General features: G+C 34.7%; 1 long non-coding RNA gene across 14 annotated transcripts in view; it reads left to right on the top strand.

The window, feature by feature from the left end:
* Positions 1 to 435: 435 nt before the first annotated feature.
* Positions 436 to 21,770, top strand: part of LOC132311082 (uncharacterized) — a 45,374-nt gene continuing 24,039 nt past the window's right edge. For 2 of the 14 annotated variants that reach the window (XR_009482824.1, XR_009482825.1), the window contains exons 1-5: positions 440 to 860; positions 1,393 to 1,462; positions 1,543 to 1,631; positions 12,049 to 12,178; positions 16,068 to 16,221. This is a non-coding gene — a long non-coding RNA (uncharacterized LOC132311082). Of the gene's footprint in view, positions 861 to 1,392; positions 1,463 to 1,542; positions 1,632 to 12,048; positions 12,530 to 12,853; positions 13,177 to 16,067; positions 16,222 to 21,770 lie in introns of those variants that run through there. The other 12 variants (XR_009482821.1, XR_009482817.1, XR_009482826.1 and 9 more) reach the window with 12 other exon arrangements.

Genomic DNA, 21,770 nt, shown 5'->3' with positions numbered 1-21,770 from the left:
AAACAGAAGAAGATAATTTTAAAAATAAAAATATAAAAATAAAATAGATTTGTTTCTTAATTTAATAAAAATAATATTTCATCTATTTATAGAATAAAACATCAAAATTATATAAATAGATGAAATATTATTTTTATTAAATTAAGAAACAAATCTATTTTAGAACGTAAATGAAAAAAAAAAAATCAAAATTCAGATTTACTAGTACTAAAGAAATTTTTTTCAACTTACTTATATTTCAATGAACAAATAGAACTTATTTGAAAATTTATTTTAAAAATATTTACCACAATTATTTTGTCATGGTTAATATCTGCTAAAAATTTCAGACTATTTTTAAATTTCACGGTTAATATCTTATACGGCTAAAATTTTCGGCGCCGCTACAAAATTAAAACAACGCCGTCTACATGCTTCCCAACCCTCCGTACAATCAATATAAGCCACAAAGTTCTATCTTATCTGTACCATTAGAACTTTTCTCTACGATTTTATTGAGTAACCAGCCCTAAGTCGCAACTCCGATTCTTCCATCATTTTCTTCATTCTTGTCCAACGTGAATGTTACTGGTCGAGGCGGAGACATAACCCGCAGCAATCCGAACCACGCCCACAAGAACCTGAACAATCTGGACCCAAAAACTCATCTTCTTCAGTAGGGAAGAGGTGTCTGATTCGTTACCCAAAGCCCCAATTCTCGATCTGGGTCCAAACCCAAAATTTAGTGATCTCCCTTCGAACATTTTGTCTGTGTTATCCGTTTCCGGCGTCGGCCGCGGAAAAACCACGAATCCAGTAGATTCCGGTGGATTCCGGCGAGGATGTGAAGGAAGAAAACCGGCATTTATGAGCCCGGCCAAGTCAGACTCTCTCTCACCCTCTCTCTCTTCATTGTGTTTGATTATCATTTTTTCTTTTAATGTCCTATTTGTATATTATAGCTCTAATTTCTGAATATTTTAATTTTAATTTTTTTTATAATTATTTATTCCTGTTGTTGAAAATAGTGACCTTGGATAAATTTTTTGTTGATGACATAGCTGAAACTTTCTCTTCTTGTTCTCACTATGAGTCTGAGACTCTCTCTCTAATCTCCTCTCTCTCTTTCTTTGCAAACAAAAATTTACAATCCTCTAGTAACCTTAGAAACTTAGGGCTTTGATTTGATACAAATTTATATATATATATATATATATATATATATGTGCATGCTTTGATTTGATACAAACTTAGGGCTCAAACGTATACATTCCTTCAAATTTTTTGATTTAGATTAGATACAAACATCTATAAAAACATAAAGAAATCAATGTGTTTTTGTAAATTATAAATATGTGTGTGTTGTATATCAACGTGTTTGTGTAATTGATTCGTGATTTGTTTCATTTGAAGATTGCAGGACTCATCTGATGTTCTGATGTGATTTTTGATGCTAGAGCTGGGCAGAGGAGTTAAAGAAAAGGTTAGGGTTTTCAATTTTTCTGATACATTTATGAAATTGGAGTTAGTCTTTAATGTGTATTATGAAATTGGGGTTTTCAGATTATATCTAACTTGGAGAGAGATAATTCATATGGGGGATTCCCAAGGATGATGATGATGGTGTAGATTCGTTATCAATATCTATCCAGGTAAATTTTATTTTGACATTTAATTTAATTTAATTTAATTTAATTTAATTTAATTTTTTTAAATTGAGTAGATTGCTAGTCTAGGCTTGGCTAGGCATAATGTGTATTTGTGAAAGTTTTTGTGCATGGTATTTCTTTTTCACAAAATATTTTATATACCTTTTTTTTTTCCGTACTTGTTTGTATTTCTGATGGCTTCAAGGAACCTCAATTATAATGCTTATTCTCATATATATGATGACAAATTGAAAGTGGAAGAACCACAAGCTTCTTTGTTTATACAAATATTATCATGTATTGAAAGTTAAGGGAAGGCATGTTTTCAATAAATTTGGTTGTTTGCTGAAACCATGTTCAAATTATAACATTGCCAGTCGCATTGGCACCTTCATTTCGTCTCCAAATGTGAAGTTGTGTTTGGGTGAACTTTGGTAAGAACCATAACAAAAATATATGCATTTATCAAACAAAAATCTAGTTTTTTCAAAACTCTTGGGCCAAGCACCATAAAACATAGTCCTCTGCAAATTACAAAAAGTATATTTAATCAATTAAATATATAAATTTATAAGTCCTTAAGCCTTTTGCCTAATTAGACTTCTCATTGAGTATGTAATTATATGGAATAGTTTTTGTTGGCATTTCTTATTAGATATTCCTTGCCAATCAATACCTTCTGTATTTCTCCTCACTAAATGACGATGGGTTAACGCTTTAGTTCTGATATTAAATAATCATGCATCATTTTTAGAAGTGAAACTAAATAATCATGAATGCCTTTTGAATGTCTCAAGAGTGCAGAGGAAAAATGTAATATTTGGCTATAATCATGCATCATTTTAAAGTGAAACTAAATAATCATGAATGCCTTTTGAATGTCTCAAGAGTGGAGAAGAAAAATGTAATATTTGGCTATTAGTTCTACTGTGATAAAGAAATATATATATATATATATATTTCAGTCTTGGATTTATTCTACACTATGGTTGTATTGACAAATTAGAAGTCAATAAAGCGTAATTTTTATTCAATGTAGGACGACTAAAGTGTTGCCATCATTATTGGAGTAGAATTTCTTGCTAAGTAACTAAATACGCCTCTAGCACGGGGTTTTTAATTGTAACAAGTTAATCATTTGTTTAACTATTTTATTTTTATAATTACTGGATACACCTCTATACATATTTGACGAATACTGTATTGTACTAAATTGTAGTGGGTTAAGAGCAAATATACATGATATAAATGTAAAGTACTATTGTAATTGTATAGTCATTATTTTTTTGTTTTTTGTTTTTTGTTTTTTTTTGGCTATTCAATTTCACTTAATTTCTAAACTAAATAAAGTGATTCAAAAATGGGTTTAACCATCTCCTATTAGACAATAGATTACTGTTAAATTATTTTCTGCTGGTACAAGTTGAATTTAAACAACCTTTATTCATAGTTTTTGAAGTTCACACTATATTTGAAATGTTTATACTTTTGGTTCGAATGCTGGTATAAAGATTACTATGATTATGCTAAATCAAAAGGGCTGGATGTAGGTATATTAGTATTTGACATTTTTACAAAATCAATAAAGGTTACATTTTTACATTTTTACCAAAAGTTCTATGAATCAATATTTGACATTTGCACTCTAAATCATTATAAAGATTATTATGTTACAATTTCACAATTTTACTTTAAATCAACATTACATTTTAATTATTAGAAAATATTTTGCTGGTACAAGTTGAATTTAAACAACCATTATTCATAGTTTTTGAAGTTTACACTAGATTTGAAATATTTATACTTTTGGTTTGAATCCTGGTATAAAGATTACTATGATTATGCTAAATCAAAAGGGCTGGATGTAGGTATATCAGTATTTGACCTCTTTACAAAATCAATAAAGGTTACATTTTTACCAAAAGTTCTATGAATCAATATTTGACATTTGCACTCTAAATCATTATAAAGATTACTATGTTACAATTTTACAATTTTACTTTAAATCAACATTACATTTTAATTATTAGGAAATATCCTACCAACTCCCTAGTGAAAAACTTTTTGAAAAAAAAAAAACTCACTGGGAAAAATGTTGTAATTTATCTTTTTTATTCTGAATCTAGTTTGATTTTTTATTTTACAAAAATAAATTTGATACATTTGTATGTGATTGCGAATGACACGCTAAGACATAGTCTAGTGGAGTGGACCAGGTCATACTTTCTTCCAATGAAACAATAATTTTTTTGTTTGCGTGTCCAATCTGGAATTTATTCTTCGCTATGATTTTATTGGCAGAGTGGAAGTCAATAAAGTTGTAATTTTTATTCAATGTAGGATGACTAAAGTGTTGCCATCCTTTCATTCTTGATGATAAAATGACTTTAACTTTCTATATTATTTTATGAATCATCATATTCAATTTTAAGATATTGTATTTCCTAATCGGGACACTCTTAGCAAAAATTGTGTTGCCCTACTCATTATATGAATTATTTAATGGTCATAACCATTCTTTATATTTCTTGTTTCTCTTGATAGACAATCTATATAATACCCAAAATGTTATCATAAAGGCAAATTGCAGCTAATAAATGGGATGCTGTGAAGAAAATTATTGTTCTAGAGAATCTACAAACACTTAAAGTGAGACCGGGTATGAAAAGTCGAAAGAAAGACTGTTAAGGATTTGGAGCAATATGAGTAAACGACACAAATGTATAAAACTATCACGGACAAGCTTGACATACCTTAATTCCCTGAGCAAAGCGATATCTTTAGTAATTCGTTCATATTTTGTTTTATTATGGATATGTTAGTTTTTTTTTTTTTTTTTTTTTTTTTTTTTTTTAATTTATTTGTTAGTTTTTAATGGACAAACCATTGGTAGATGTAATGGAAATGCCATGCATGGATGTATTTAATAGTTTCTCTTTTTTTATAGATAAACCATATGGATATATGTATACGATGTGTAATGGATGTATTTTATTTGAAATAATTAATTGAATTATTTTTTAAGTTTTTACTATATATGATTAATGGTATTTAATTACTAGTGTATTTTAAATTAAAAAAATTAAAATGTTGATAGATTTATTAATTATATTACCGGTCCAAAATTGTTTTTTTTTTTAATAAAAGAATTGGATATTTGTGACCAAATTTGATGGCTACAAAATGATTATCTATTTGTGACCAAATGCTATGGTCGAAAAATAATAATTTATTTGCGACTAAATTTAATGGTCGCAAAAGGGTAGCTTATTTGCGACCAAAAATAAGGGTTGCAAAAGGGTAACTCATTTGCGACCAAAAATAATGGTCGCAAAAGTGTAGTTCATTTGCAACCAAAATAAGAGTCGCAAAAGGGTAGCTCATTTGCGACTAAAATAATGGTCGCAAAGGGGTCCCTCATCTACGACCAAAAATAATGGTCGCAAAAGGGCATCTTATCTACGACCAATATAATGGTCGCAAAAGGGGAGCTTATCTGCGACCAAACATAATGGTCGCAAAAGGGTTCACTATTTGTGACCATATAATTTGGTCGTTAAAATTCATTTTGGTTAATAATATAATGGTCGCAAAATAGGGCTTATTAGCAACCAATTCATTTTTTGGTCGCTAAAAACTATCCGCGTCGCGAGTATCGTCGACCATGGGGTGACCAAAACGTTTTGGTCGCTAAAGGGCATTTGCGACCAAAAAATTTGGTTGCAAAAAGCCCAATTTATTGTAGTGTGTCCTAAATTTTACAGTTTTTGTTCCCAAAATGTGTCGACTTTTGGAGACGTTGAGGAAATGGAGCCTTAGGCTCATAAGAAGTCTCCACATTTGGGGTCACAAGCTTGGAATTTTCAGTGTTCGACTTTGGATTTTCAGGAGTGAAATTTGGATTAGATAAGCTAGGATTTGGATTTTTTGGAGGAAGAATTTTTTCATCTTTTCCTCCATCAACCTTGTTGTCCAAGATTCGACCACTCCTAAGGGTGGTGATTGCTTAGATATGTTCCTAAGTAGGCCCACTCAGAGGATGGAATTCGTCAATCACATGGATCCCTCTAGGATTCTCAAATGGTTGAGCGGGAATTTTTTCCTTATCTCTTTGAAGAAGTTGGTTCATTGAATTAGCTATTTGTCCCACTTGATTCTCAAGTTTAGCTATTGACTGAGTATGTGAATGAACCATTTGGAGAATGGGCTGCAATGATGTCAGGAGTTGCTTGTTAGATTTTAACATTTACTTGTTAAGGGATTCCATCATTTGTTTATTTGCAGTGAGAATCTCATCAGTTGGAAACACAGGAGGTGGAGTAGAAACATTTGGATTATAGGGTGGACGGTAACTTGAAGAGGCCTGAAATTGCCTATTTAAAAATTGAAAAGAGGGCTGGTTTTGATGCCCTTGACTTTGAAATGTCGAATTTTGTGGGGGCGGGTGCCTCCACGAAAAATTCGAATAATCTCTCCATCCCGGATTGTAGGTGTTGGAGTAAGGATTATTTTCGGGCCTGGAAAACATGGCATTAGCTTGCTCGTAATTGTTACTAGGAAATTGCTCCGGTGTGGGCCAATCTTCCAAGAGATGGAATGGGCTAGTGCATGATGCGCACATCGCACTTGCTGAATTTTGAAATAACGAAGGAGAGAGATGTGGTGCCATTAATTGATAAAATTTGTGAGCTATAGCATCCACCTAAGAAGATTTTTCTCTCATTGTCTTTGGTTGACATAGATTGGTGTTCTTTGCATTGGTTGAGGTTGGAGCCCTACGAGAATTATGTTGCAATGAGTTTTCGCTCAAATTCTCGAGTAGGGTTTAAGCTTTATCCGCATTTTTAGACACGAACATCCCTCCACATGATGAGTCAACCATGAGTTTATGTTGTTCGGTTAAACCATCATAGAAAGCTCGCACCAATTGCCATTTTAGAATTAGGTGGTGCGGACATTTCCTAAGGAGGTCTTGAAATCTTTCCCAAGTCTCATGGAATTGTTCTCTATTGATTTGTGAAAAGCTAAAGATGGAACACCTCATTTGATTGGTCTTACTCACCGGATAATATTTTTTAAAAATTCTTGTTGCAATTGTGCCCATGTAGTGATGAAATTTGTAACAAGGGAGTTCAACCAATATTTTGCCCTATCTTTTAAGGCAAATGGGAAGAGATGCCAATGGAGTGCATTATCAGGGAAGCCCCTCACCTTGATGGTAGAACAGATTTCAAGGAACTCATCAAGATGCTTATAGGGGTTTTCATTTTCAAAGCCATAAAAGGATGGAAGCATTTGAATTGTGCTAGACTAGGAAGCACGGACACTCCAAAATGGGCGAAGAATCCGTATCCGACACGTGTCGGACACGTCAAAAAACGTGTCTGGAATTTTTATTTTTTTTTTTAATTTTCGGACACGGCTGGGACACGGCTCGGACACGTCACGGACACGGCTCAGACAGCTCAGACACGGCTCGGACACGGCTCAGACAGCTCGGACACGGCTCGGACACGGCTCAGACACGGCTACTCATTATTAATTGTAATCAACCTTTGCGATAGCACAAATCATTGTAAAATAGGGCTATCATAGGGGCAAGTTGAATCACAAAGACTGCAAGTTTATGGCAACCAAGGTCTTTAAAATTACTTTGTTAATGATAGAGGTGTAAAAGGTTTGGTTTGTTTGTCACTTAGAACTAGGAAATGGAAGTTGCATAAAATAATAAATGGAAGGAATTTAAGAGGAGAGGAAATTGTGTAGAGATGACTAGGTAAGTGAATCAACTACCAACCCTATAAACATGCTAGCTTGTGATTAACTTGGGAAACAACTTAGATATATGGCAATGATATGTGGCAATACAAGATTACTACATTATCTTCAAGAAGTTCATAGAATCAAGAATTAAGTATAATCCCTCAAAGTTTCACATGCTTGAACTACCTAAATTAGAGTGTAGCTATGACATGCTCACTAAGTTACGGACTATCAAACCCCTCAATAACTATGGTAATAGCACATGGAGTCAAGAATCAAGAATAATCCATCAAAGGAAGACCTTAAGCTATGGACTAACAAGTTTCTCATACGACATGCCAATACAAACCATTTCACAATTTCATTTCCATTCTCACTATGAAAATGCAAGCCATTCAATCATGAGAAAATATAATCTAAGACAAGATAATAGATTCAACATAATCATTTATAGAGATTAAGATCCATTACATCAAGTGTAGTGCTCTAGATTATGAAACTACCACATACGTACTTCATTCCCCAAATTAAACAAAACTAAAGCATGCTTACAAAGAAGGGCTTCATCACCTCCCTAGAAATGGAGTTAGTTACCCATAGAAGCAAGGGAGGAGGAGGTTGAGAGGATCAGCCCCTCCATTTCTGCACCTAGAAACAAGTTCTAACCCAAGCTCTCAAGAACACAATATTTCTCTCATTACAAAACCTTACAATGTTGGATATCTTTTTACAACCCTTCAAACCCTTTTTATAAGCCACAAATCCTACCAAAATCAATTAATCTCGTGGCTAGAAATCCGTAGAAGAATGCAGAGCCATTCATTTAGTCAAGGGGACAACATTGAGCAAAACAACAGTGTTGGCGACCTATGTTTACAGCTTAGCGGGCGCTCGCAGCACAGGGCAGGCACCCGTGGGGTGTCAAAGCTGGCTTCCACGCACTGGCAAAGGGGCACTTGGTGCTAGTGATGGCAACTGGTGGGCGCCCGCAGCAACAGAGTTACCTCCTATACAGGAAGTTGTATTTGCCATTGATGTCATTCCCGGTACAATGCCCATCTCTATGGCACCGTGCCTCATGGCACTGGTAGAGTTGGATGAGTTGAAGGGACAGTTGGATGATTTGAAAGCTAAAGGCTTTATTCGTCCTAGTGCTTCACCATAGGAAGCACCAGTTTTTTTTGCGAAGAAGAAGGATGGGTCCTTGAGACTTTGCATCGATTATCACAAATTAAATCACGCTATGATCCAGAACAGGTATCCTTTGCCTATGATTGATGACTTATTTGATTAGTTGAAATGAGTGACATGTTTTTCGAAGATTGACTTGAGGTCAGGGTACTACCAATTAAGGGTTAAGGATGAGGACATTTCTAAGACCGCTTTTCGTACACGGTATGACCATTACGAGTTTCTGGTGATGCCATTTAGTTTGACCAATGCTCCAACAGATTTTATGGACTTGATGAACCGTGTATTTAATGACTATCTTGACCGATTTGTCATGATGCTTGTTAACGATCTTGTACTCATCTTCGAGAGAAGAGCATGAGTATCACTTGCGAACAGTTTTTGCAGATCCTACGGGATAATTGGTTGTATGCGAAATATGAGAAGTGCAAGTTTTGGCTACCTAAAGTGAAGTTCCTTGGTCATATTGTATCAGGGGGCGGAGTTTCAGTTGATTTATCTAAGATTGAGTCTGTGATGGATTGGGGACATCCGAAGAGTGTGTTCAAGATCTAGAGTTTTCTTGGCCTAGCCGGCTATTATCAGACATTTTTTAGGGATTTCTCTCGTTTAGCGGCACCTATGACTAGACTTACTCGCAAGGGAGTCAAGTTCATATGGAATGAGGTTTGTGATTTTGCTTTTCAGGAGCTGAAGGTCAGGTTGACATTGGCTCAAGTTTTGATCATATCTGAATGTGGTTTAGTGATAAGTGATCAAATGCGATGCATTTTAGCACATAAAATAGGGTATTTTAGTCTATTCATTTATCTTACTTTCCCGTTTTAGTTCTAATTTGTGTTTTTGTCTATTTTAGGTCAATAAGGTTGTAATGACTCGGTCATTTTTCTTTCTTTCCTATTTTCCTGAAATTTTACAGATAAATTTTTTCCGTTTAATTTTCTTTTCTGAGTTCAGTTTCTTATCACATAGTGTCATCTCGAGTGCTTGGAATTGGTTTTCGAGACTCTTTCGTGTGAATTGACAACTTCTTTTGAGGATCAAGTTATTTTCACATTTTTACTTTTCGGATACTATTCACTTTTCGTCCTTTTCCCTATTCTGTCTTTTCCCCGTTTGTCACTTTTTGGCATAGCCTCACTTTTCATGCTCGGAGTTAGTTTTTGACTTCACGTGTCTTTAGTCTAAGTGGTTTCCACGAAATACGTATCTTTATTTTTGTAAAAAAGTACTATAATTACTCCCGGTATCCATAGGGGCATGGATGCACAATTCTTTAGAATCTTTTTCTTTTATTGGGGTATTTTTCATAAATATCTTTTGAAGATATTTTATTTTCGGGGTATCTAAGAAAATATCTTTTGGAAGATATTTTCATTCTAGGGCAGTTTTGCAGTTAACCCTTTTTGTAGGGTCATTGTGCAATTAATGAAAGTTATTGCAAAAATACCTTGACTGGAGCCTAGATCCTTGTACGAGATTCATTTTCACTTTTTGTCGAGTCGTGAACTCTTAGAAATTCCTTCTGGTCGTTTTTCTCCAGTTTCAGGGTTTTTAGACCCAATTATCGCCGAACTTGTTCGAGGTATATCTCTCTGTTCGGGACTCAGTTTTCGACGCCGTTTCTTCTGTTATTCATATTTTCTCATTTTAAATCTTTTTCATTCATGGGGTTTTGCAGTTTAAGTGCGTTTGCTCAAATTTCACTTTTCCGAACCCGGCGGGGCCCTTTCGGGGCACTTTTTGAGATTTTTTATAAATATCGGACTTAAAGAAAAAATATCAGATTTTTCTCTCTCCCTCCTCTCTCTTGGCCGGTAGCCATGGCAGCCAAGGGATTGCCATGTTTCTTCTTCTTTTTCCGGCCACTTCTCTCGAGTGAAACATCATAGTGCCTTCGTGTTTAATGCTTGTCTTGACAACGCGCATCTTTTGCCCTTATTAGAACCCATTCCTGACCATTTTTTGAGTTTGGGTTTGAAGTCAAGTTGTGATTTTCATGGGGCTTCCTTGGGATTCTTGTTCACCGTGTTGTCCCCGACAAAACCCTTCGGTATTATTGGATTCAGAGCACTTTTCTTTTGGTGGGCTTTTGAAATTTTCATCTCAAATTGAGGTAGGGGGTGTTATAATTTATTTTCATATTATATTGCATGCTTGTGATGCATATACAACTCATTTACATGCTTGGATATCAAATCTAGAATTTTTAATTATTTATTTTCTAATATGAGATTTGATTTTCCCGGTGGATTATATCATGTTTTATATTTGTGGCATGACATTATATTACACTATGATATGTTGATTGACATATATTAAATTTAGAGTATTTGGACAAGTAACGAAGATTTTATTTAACATTTATCTTGAGTAAATATTTAATTCATATGACCTTAACTAGGTCGAAATCAATATGTGTTAGCATATTATACTAGGCCATAGTAAGCTTTTCAACATAGGTAAATTTGAGAGTAATTGGAGATGTTTTGAAATCTAGTAATATTTAATTAATTTGATTGATTAATTTATTCTGGGTGTACTATTCACTCTATCGAAATTCTGACTTGATTTTATTGATATGCATGTCATGTGCTTTCACATATATTAAATCTAAAATATTTGATTAGGTTTTGAAACCTTTCAATTATTATTTTTCAAGTATTAAGATTTAATACTCATGGCCGTACCTTGCATGAAATCTACTTGTATCATGTTCTTAAATCAAGTCTTGGCATGTTATATGACATATATTAATTTGAGATCATTTAGATGAGTTTCAAAATTTAGAGATTTTAATTAAAAGAATTAATTAAATCCATTCAATGGTTCTATGAGCTTGATTAAGTTTCTAACTAGGTAGTCATGATTTCCTTGACAAGTTCCTTTACGTGTATCAATTTGGGAATAATCGGATAAGTTTTGAGGCTTACATTTATTTATTTCCTTTGTATGGAATTTAATTCACACAGTTGTGTCTTGTATGAAATGAACTTGTAACTTGATTTTGAACTTGCCCTTGACATGATCCTTGACATGCCTTATTCGTAGAACATTATGACTTGCCTTGTAATTTTGATAATTTAATCCTTTAAGTAGATTAAATCTCCCTTTTATGCTTCCATCGATTTAATCATGACCCCTTATATGTTGGTTTCATTAATGTACTTCATAGACTTGTACAATTGTCTTGGAATGGTTTAATTACACGTGTTAATTAGTAGGTAATTGAATCATGTATCTTATACTTGTGGTATATTTATTTCAATGGATTTCTTGTGCTATATATCTTGGTTCTAGTCTCTATAGATGCACACTGTGATTTCTTGACATTTCACATGCCATCTTAGTTGATGAATCTAGGGCATGACTTATATGTTCCAAAATCTTGGTTGTGCATGAAACGTGGTTAATGCATTTCTTGTATTTTAATATTATCTTGGTTTGCACAACTTGTTGATTTTAGGACTTGGGATATCAATCAAGAATTGACATGGCTAGGACTTGGTTCTAGTACGGGAGAATGTCCTCTTACACTATAGTGCGAACTTGGGGAAAGGTACCCATGGGATAGTAGCCCTAAAGTGATCTCAAGAGTACGGTTTTAATCCAGGCGATATCCGAGTTTCCACATTAGTTGATTTCACTCTTTAAATTTTAAGTTGCTATTCTTTAAAGATTTAAACCTTGTCGTGTATGTGAAATGCTCCAATCCTGTTTCATTGCATAGATTTTATGATTCATTCGTGATTTTATTCCTTATATTTCAAGAGTTGTATTCCTTGAAGATTTAAGATTCTTTTTCATGTTGTATAGAAGATTCCATCTTTGATTAATTGCATAGATATTATGCCTTATTCTTGATTCCATGTAAAATTCTTGTCGTGTTAATCGGTATGTCCCAATCATGTAAATTGCATTGATAATGTGATCTTTGTATTCTAGTATCATTTTGTCATGTTTCTTGGATTATTCCAAACCTTGCTTAATTGTATTAAAAATGCAATTCATGTTAATCAATATTGAAGTATCCTTCTTATCGTGATCTTTGGGTTATCCCAATCTTGATTCGTCTCATATATGTTTAAATATCATGATTCTTGTTGTTTATATTCTAAAGTAGCTTAGGATGCTCCATGAGTCTCACCTTTGACATAGACGTTAGGTGGCATGACCTTTTTGAACTGTTTCATGTTGTTCTAAAAATTTGAAAGAAATCGAGTCGATGCATGCTCATTCTCTACGAGTAAACTTATTTACTCGCCCCGAAGTTACTAGGGGATTTGTTCAGGTACAGGATTCAAGATTCAAAGATTTGCACTTTGGGTGACTTGGAGATTTGAAGTTCCTTTTAAAGTTTTCTTGTTCGCATGCAAGTGTTAGCATGTTTAATTTTTGCTTATAAGGATGTAATACATAGCTAGGTTCAATATGTCATTTTTGCCTTATAACATGTAAAGTGTGTTTGGATACACTATTTGGGTTTTATTTGATATGTATGACATGAGGCCAAGGGCCACAAACCTTTAAGTTCAAGAGTTTGTATTTAAACTTCAAGTTTTACCATTGAAATGTAACCTTTCCAACTTTGGCATGTCAAATTTTGTAAATGGAGTGTAATGAGGCCGTAGGTCATTGTAATATGTTTAAAATGTCATATTACACTTGCGTGCATGTTCACAACATCATACAATAGCATATGATGTAAATTTATCAAGCCATGGGGGATTCCAAATAGACTTTCAGCCTTGGGTGCATAACAAGTGGTTTTTGCACTTTCTCAAGCCATTTCGGCTAATCGAAATGTCACTTTGGTCGACCGAAACCTTTTGGACTTCATTTGCACAGTAAAAAGTCATTTTCCAGTAGCCTTTACCTTGTTCAGGTCCATTTTGGTCGACCGATTCATCATTTCGGTCGAACTAAGTGATTTCTTTTCAATTTCAAGAGTTTTGGAACTTTTTTGGTCATTTCGGTCGACCGAAATAGCCATTTTGGTCGACCTAAATAGTTTCCATACACAGCACTCTTCCATACACAGCACTCTTCAGTTTTGTTTCAACACTGTTGTTCCGACTTCAAACGGTCATATCTCCTTCATTTCTAACCCAAATGGGGTGATTCTTGAGCCTAAACTCAAGGATTTTGAGTCAGTTTTCCAATGGTTATTATGTTATTCTCATATTCAAATCACAGTGGGAGTTATTCATTTTTTAGTGAAGTAGTGTCGGGATTTGGTTTGAACCAGGAAAGGGCTTCTTGTGTGATTCTTGTTCAATGTTCTTGGAGCCTCTTGGAATGTTGTGAAACGATTAGTTTAGGTTGTATGGACCTTATTTGACTTGCTTAGGGTCAAATCTCCCATCTCATTTGTAAATTAACCATTTTGCCCTTGATTAACAGATTTTGCTCGTCTTTCTTCATCTTGTCATTTCTTCTTTGTCCGGACTCCGAATTAAGAGTTTATTGAGTCCATCTTGGTTAGTTTTTTGTTTTCTTTCTAGTGGTGTGCTCGGTGGCACCTGAATCTATACTTTCTAAAATGACTACTTTGCCCCTAGGGGCTTAATTGTTATTTTTCTGATCTTTGCCTTCACACTTGTTTCTTTAGGTTCCATGACCTCATTGAGGGTCACATTGGTGTCTTAGAGACGTGTTATATCTCTAGAGACCATTGTCTTATTTTTTGCTTCGCATCTTGGATCCGTTAACGGGTCAATTTTCGGTTCATCACTGACCTACCGGGTTGAACAAAAACCCGGGTCATTACACAGGTTCAAACAGGCTAAAAAGAGCCTTTTAACTCCTTTTTGGAGTTAAGAAGAAAATTCAGAAAAAGTCAGAAAAACTGCACTATTCAAGGTTCAATCGATCAAAGGAAGTTAGGATCAATCAAAAATATTTACAATCGATCGAAATTAAGGCGGTTCCAGCTCAGTGGATAAGGTTGCCAGTTGTCCAAATTATCTTTACCACGTCATCTTTGATTGATTGATCAAAGTAAGTTCTAATCGATCAAAAATAGCTTCGATCGATCGAAGCCCCTGCTTGCAGTGAGTTGTCTAATTGCCGAACGCGCCTAAACTCTACCAACTTTTGTAGCTGCGAATTTGCACTAATCAAAGGCCTATTTTCTGACTTGTGCCTACTCAAAGAGGCATGTATTTAAATTAAATGAACCAATTTGTATAGGGTTCCAAGAATTGTTTTCTCTAGTGTTACAATATTAGACATAGCTATTAGATATTCTCTCTCTCTAGAACTAGGGTTTTTGGAGCAAAGCAAAGAGAAAGAAGATGGTGCCTACATTGAAGATAGCCCTTGAGGGTTGGATGACTCCTAAGATAAGAGGCTAAATGCCTCTCTTGGGGCTAAAGATAGCCCCTACGCTTGCTTCTTAAACTTAATATTTTGTAGTTTTTGGGAATTTATGTTGTAAATAATGTTTTGACCATGATTATATATAGATCTTGAGTTTTTACATGATTTGTATGGATTAATTTTTCCAATTGATCTTTTATTTCTATCCATATGTCTATGTATGCTAGAATGAACGGGTATGTGCTTACACTAGGTTTTATGAGTTTGATGCATGTCTATGTGTGTTGAAATTATAAATCTAGTGATGGTCAAGGCATGGTGCATAATTAATTACTCTTGTGGTTTGTTTGATGGATCATGTTTATTTCTTGATGGATTGTTCTACCTCCTTAGCTTAATTAGTTTAATTTCCATGTCATTAGCATAGTTGTAGTGTAGTTGCTTTAAATTTCTAGATAGGTAAACAATCCATTCTTGTTATTTGATGATCCATGCTTATGAGTGCAAGTAGTATATTTCTCTAGATTTTTGTGTGTGCATTAATTATGGGTTTATTAAATGGTTAATGGCTTAGCTTGATAGGTTGTGCTACTCACTAGATTGATTAGACAATTTATGCTTAATTTACCATCCATACTTAGTATTTCAATTAATGGCACACACTTGCTTTACAACATGGAATCCCCCTAAATTAACAAATGCCAATGTTTAGTGAACTGAAGCTTAATGGTGAACTCTATGCCCCAAGACTTTTTTCTCATTCTCTTTACCTTAATCTTTAGATTGATCTTAATTTGCATGTTTTTAATTGAATCATTAGTTTAATTCAACCAACCAAAACCCCTCTTTGATCATTCGACCTACTAATCCAATATTAATTCCGTAGTACCTTTCAAATCCCTTGGGACGATCCTTACTTACTCTTGCTACGTTAGTAGTAGTAGTGGTAGTGGCTTTTATAAATTTAAACTTGACCAAAAGGCTTTCTTGAACCGCACTCGCACTATGCAATTTGGGTTTATACAAGCGACCTCGCACCAAGTTTTGGTGCCATTGTCGGGGATTAGCAACGCCGTATTCGGAATTGATTAGGAATTAGTACTCCTTTGATCCTTGTTTTACTTTATTTTTATTTTATTTCTCATATTATCACTCTTTGGCTAGGTACTTGGAGCAAGGAGGAGCAAAGCAAAGGAACCTCAAAGAAAGCAAGCAAACAAAGCAAAATAAAATAAAAAATAAAAATAAAAATAAAAATTGCAAAAGCAAAGCAAAACAAAAAGCTTAAAAATTTCTTGAAGTTGCTTAAGGACCCTTTGTAAGTTATTCTAAACTCCTCTTGCTTAATTAAATCATCGACCCGTGTGGAGGCATTTTATTTCATTAGTGTAAATCATCGGCCCATGTGGAGGCATTTTCTTCTTGTATTGTTAAAAAGCATGGTAGTGTGGGATCATTGTATGTGGAGGCTTGTTGTTGATTGATTTGTGTTGTAGAAGTATTTGCTATTTGTTGTGTTGCTAATTGTGTTGATTTGCATTGTGCATGCATGGTTGTAGGTCTTTAAATCATCCTCTTGTTCCATTGAATCTTAATCTTGAATCGATTGTGCGTAATATAAGGGGTAGAGGCAATTCAAGTGAATTCATTGAATCAATGGATGACCATATTGAAGACCTTGGTCATATAGACCAACAAGGCATTCTTCACCCTAATGTACAACAATATGATAAATGCAAGTACAATAGGTATGCCTAGACCTTTTGCTCTACAACCACAAGGCCAAGTTTCAATTAGAATGCCAAGGCCATTCTTTGTGCCACCTTTACCACCAAATGTGCAAGCTAACAATGGAGCTCATGTAGAGCCACTAATTGCAAATCCTCCCCATGCTTTGAAAGATCACTATGTGCCTAATGAGTATAATGCACCTACATGCATTCAACTTTCTCAATTTAGGGCACATCATTATGAAATTAAGCTACAAACTATTCAAATACTTCCTAATTATTTTGGGCTACCTAATGAGGAACCATATAAGCATTTGAATGAATTTATTGAAGTTTCCACCGTAAAATACATGGACATGCCGGAAGAAGTTTTAAGGTTAAAACTTTTCCCATTCACCCTAAAAGACAAGACAAAATATTGGTTTAACAATTTGAGACCTCTTTTCATAACTTCTTGGGCGGAAATGCAACGGGAGTTCTTGAGGAATATTACCTCATGTCTAAAACCAATGCAATGCGAACTTCAATTCGTGAGTTTTCACAAGGGGATGGGGAGATGTTACATAAGGCATGGGAATGGTTGAATGATTTGTTTAGGAAATATCCTCATCACGATATTCCTAAGTGGCAAATAGTTCAACACTTTTATTAAAGTTTGTCCAATTCCCTTAAGGGCATGGTTGATGCCTCAATAGGAGGTTTCTATTTAGATAAACATGAAGATGATGTGTGGTGTTTATATGAAAGCAAAAGTGAAAACTCAATGCACCAATCTTTGTCTTCTAAAAATGGTAGAAATGTGAATGGACGAAGAAAGAATTCAAGCTTATATCAAGTGGACAATTCTAATGACATAGTTGCCGAGGTGAAATTTTTAATTCAAAGGTTTAATCAATTTTTAATTAATCAAAATTCGGCATGTCAAGTGTCTTCCTCCCCTAATCAGCATCATCATTCTAATGAATCATGCATGACATGTTCAAGTGTGTTGCATACTACTTCTAATTGTCCCCATGGACATGTGTATAATGAGTATCATGAACAAGTCAATACTGTATTTGTGAATCAAGGGAATAATCCCTATGGAAATCATTACAATCCCAAGTGGAGGAACCACTCCAATTTCTCTTGGAAAAGCCAAGGGGAAGGTTCAAACCCCCCCATGGTGGTTTTCAAAGGAAATATGTTCCACCCCCCATGTAAGGCTAAAATTCTCAAGGCTATTGTTCATCCTACCAAGCTCCTAATAGAAATAAATTTTCAAACTCTCATTTTCCCAATCAACAATCTTATTTTCAAAGTCATTCAAGAAGTCCCGCTTTTGAGGAAAAAGTTTTATTGATTTTAAGTACTTTGAAGGCGAACACTCAATTGCTTCATTCTCACTCCCAATCAATTGCCAAGCTAGAAACCCAAGAAGGGCAAATAGCTAGCACTTTGAATGCAAGAGAGAAAGGAAAAATGCCTCTTAACCCCCCACCAAAGCAACAATTTGTTGTATAGACCACTTCCCCTTCGAAAGGTTCTACACTTGAACATGTAAATGCGGTGATCACTTTGAGAAGTGGAAGGGTGATTGACAATCAAGTTGGTGAGTCTAATGTAGAAAGTGAACCGGTGCAACCTAGTGTTGGCACTCGTCCCGTTTCACATCCCATTCCTCCTTTATTTAGTGCAAAGGACCCCGTTGTTGAGAATTCTTCGCAAAAATTTTTTGAGAAATCTTTTGAGCCAAAGGCTCCATTCTCGGATGCTTTACAAGCATCCACATCTTTTAAAAAGCAACAATATAAAATGAATGAAATCATTGATGTGTTTAGGCAAGTTAAAATCAATCTTCCTCTCTTGGATGTAATTCGATAAATTCCGGCTTATGCCAAGTTTTTAAAAGATCTATGTGTTGCCCAATGATTGACTCTAGAGGGGGGTGAATAGAGTCAATGGCCAATTTTCGCAATTTATAGATTTACAATTTCTAATCAACCACTTAAGTAATTATGCAATATTCAAGATATGAAAGGAAACAATTAATAACACAATTGTAAAAGAGATAAGGGAAGAAAAATTGTAAACAATGACTCGGCGATTTTAGCGAGATTCGAAAACTCCTACTCCTCGGCTTAAGACCCCTCTTGAGACTTCCCAATCCATTATGGCTTCTCCTTATGGGTGGAGAGCAAACCTTTACATGAAACAACTCCTTACTTCTCTTTCTTGCTAGGAGAACACCCTTCTCCTAAGCTTCTTTTGGGTCACATCAACCCTTACAAGTTTGTAGAAAAGTTTGTAGTTGAAACACAAGATTGAATCTCTCTCAAGATAGATATACAAATTTAGCTCTCAACTAGAGTATATATGAATATTAATGAAGGTCAAACTCTATGAATGATATGAATGAGAGAAGATGAAATATGTGAAGAATAAAAGCTCTTATAAACTTAATAGGATCTTTCAAGTATAGATAGAGCAAAAGCTCTTCGAATCCTTAGTTGAATCTCTCAAGTATAGTATATGAATGAATGAGAGAGATGGAGAGAAAAAAATGAGAACAAAAGCTCTCTTTGATGCTTAATGAGGTCTCTCAAGTGTTGGCTCCCTTGCATGTCCACAATGTCCTTACATTGTGTATTTATAGGCCCTTGGAAGAATATAGCCGTTTGGGGGCATTATGGCAAGTTCCCAGGAAGTCAGATGGTTGAAATAGCCGTTGGGAAGCTTCTGCCCATTCATTTAACCGGTTACAAGGCTTAAACTACTCGAGTAGATGAAATCTAGATCTCATCTAACCAGTTACAAGTTGTTGTCTAACCGGTTACTTGAATGCAAATGATTGAAGACATTATTCTGGCTTAGTTCAACTAAACGGTTACAAGCTTCATCCTAACCGGTTACATCAATGGCCAAGAAAAGTTTCATTCTGTTAAAGCACATCTAACCGGTTATATAGCTTCTTTTAACCGGTTACATCATTGGCTAAGAAAAAATCGTATTCTGTTTAAGTACATGTAAACGGTTACTTGAGTTCTCCTAACCGGTTACGAGAAGGTAGATACAATGTTTTCTATGTTGATCTAAACGGTTAGAACAATTCTTCTAACCGGTTACAAGGTGCGGATAAAAAGATCAAGTTTTCTGTTTTGTTTCATCTAAACGGTTAGATGAAACTTCCTAACCGGTTATAAGGTGGATTTGACCATGTTGCTTTCTGTTTAGCTCATTTAAACGGTTAGATGAAAATTCCTAATCGGTTAAATGGTCATTAGATTTTAGGGATAGTGTGTCAGACAGTTCAACTAAGTAAATGTCTTTACAGTATTTATATGTCCATTTACTTTAAGTTTACAATGTAAATAAGGAAGTAGCCCCCATTTGGATTCAATAAAAAATACTAGAAAATTGAAATCCAACTAAATCAAAATGTAGAAATTTAGTTTTAGTACAAATTTGGATTTTTGACAGTTTTGGTAAAAATGAATCCGTATGTAGACCATTGTAGAATGGATGAAAAAATCCCATAAAATCAGTTTAGGCTATTTGAAGTATAAAAAATTATTACCAGGAAAAATTATTTTGAAATAATCATTATTTCAAAAATTCATTTTTCACACTTAGCCAAAGAGACAGTTTTTCATCAGGCGGATATTGGGTCCTAAAGTCCGTTACCAAGTCATTGTAATGAAGGCTTTATAGATGAGCAAATATGTTCTAAGCCTTAGCATTTACTTTCTAGAGACCAAAGTGAATCATGTAATTGATGTGCATGGTCTTACATTTCTAGCACAAGTAATGAGTTCTTTCAAAGCTTAAGCAAGCTTGAACTAACTCATTCTTTAGCAATGACTTCATATGTCTATTATATATGTGAATGAAGTGCATAGTCTATTGCTAATGGTCATAGGAACTTATGAATGATGACATGCATGGTCCTATAGAGATGAGTTTCAAATGGATTCATAAATACTTTGACATTGAATCCTAAACACTCACCATTCTATCTACCCCTTTCTTGAAGCTTTGTCCATGATCTTTAGGCTTTGAGGTATCCTTGCTTTTATCCTTTCTTTGAGTTGCTTTCTTCCTCGTTGTAGTCCAAACTATCTTTGGATGGACTTTGCATTTGGCTTCTTGCAACTTCAAGTCTTCTTTGTATCCATTATTTTTCTTGATGTGATCTTGAATAATGGAATACTTGGAATGATCTCTATAGCTTCATTGAGGTTCTTTTTTGAATGTAAATTATCTATAATACTTAATGTGAACATTAGTCCTTAAACACCATTAATGGTTTGTTGTCATCAAAACATCTAGATTGTCATTGGATGAAATCTTTAAGGTTAACACTATGCACTCTAAAGAGAAGGAACAAAAGACAAGCACCTAATAAGGTTGTCCTCACCAAACAAGTGAGCTCTATTTTGCAACACAACACTCTTCCTAAATTCAAAGACCCCGATTCACCCACCACTTCTTGCACTATAGGTGACCATCTTATCAATTGGGCTCTTTTGCATTTAGGAGCGAGCGTAAATCTTCTTTCCTATTCGGTATATGTCCAATTAGGCTTAGGCAACTTGAAACCAATGTCGGTAGTTTTGTAACTAGCCGACTGATCCATTAAAAAGCCTGGGGTTTTGTTGAAGATGTTTTGATTAAGGTTGACAAGTTCTTCTTTCCTGTTGATTTTGTTGTCATTAACATGGAATTGGTTCCCAATCCTAAGAGCCAAATACCCGTTATCCTTGGCCGTCCTTTCTTGGCTACCGCTAATGCCAACATCAATTGTAGGACGGGGATAATGAAGATCTTTTTTGGCCACATAAAGGTGAAGTTGAATATTTTTAATCCAACCCCCAATGCTATGGACAAACATGAAGACATTTGTGTTGTGGAAAAATGTTTTGAAAGTGAAATTGAAAATAATGAGTCCTCTCTTTGTGTTGAAAAATTAAATGGTTTGCCTTTGAAAGAGTTTTCAAAAGATATTGTCTTAAATTGCAATGTTGAAAGAGCATGGAAGCCCAAAAGTTTCGTTGATCAAAAGCCATCTAATGCACTTGAATCAAATCCAATAATTTCTTTAGGGAATGATTTGTTGGGTGGGATTCAAAATCCAATTCACCCCATTGAGAAGGGGATG

Source organism: Cornus florida, unplaced genomic scaffold (assembly GCF_030987335.1).
Source record: "Cornus florida cultivar Cherokee Brave unplaced genomic scaffold, ASM3098733v1 CherokeeBrave_3.0.0_Hap2_Chr06, whole genome shotgun sequence".
Taxonomy (NCBI): Eukaryota; Viridiplantae; Streptophyta; class Magnoliopsida; order Cornales; family Cornaceae; genus Cornus; species Cornus florida.
Note: the sequence above shows the minus strand (reverse complement) of the source record. Positions and strands in the feature narration are given on the sequence as shown.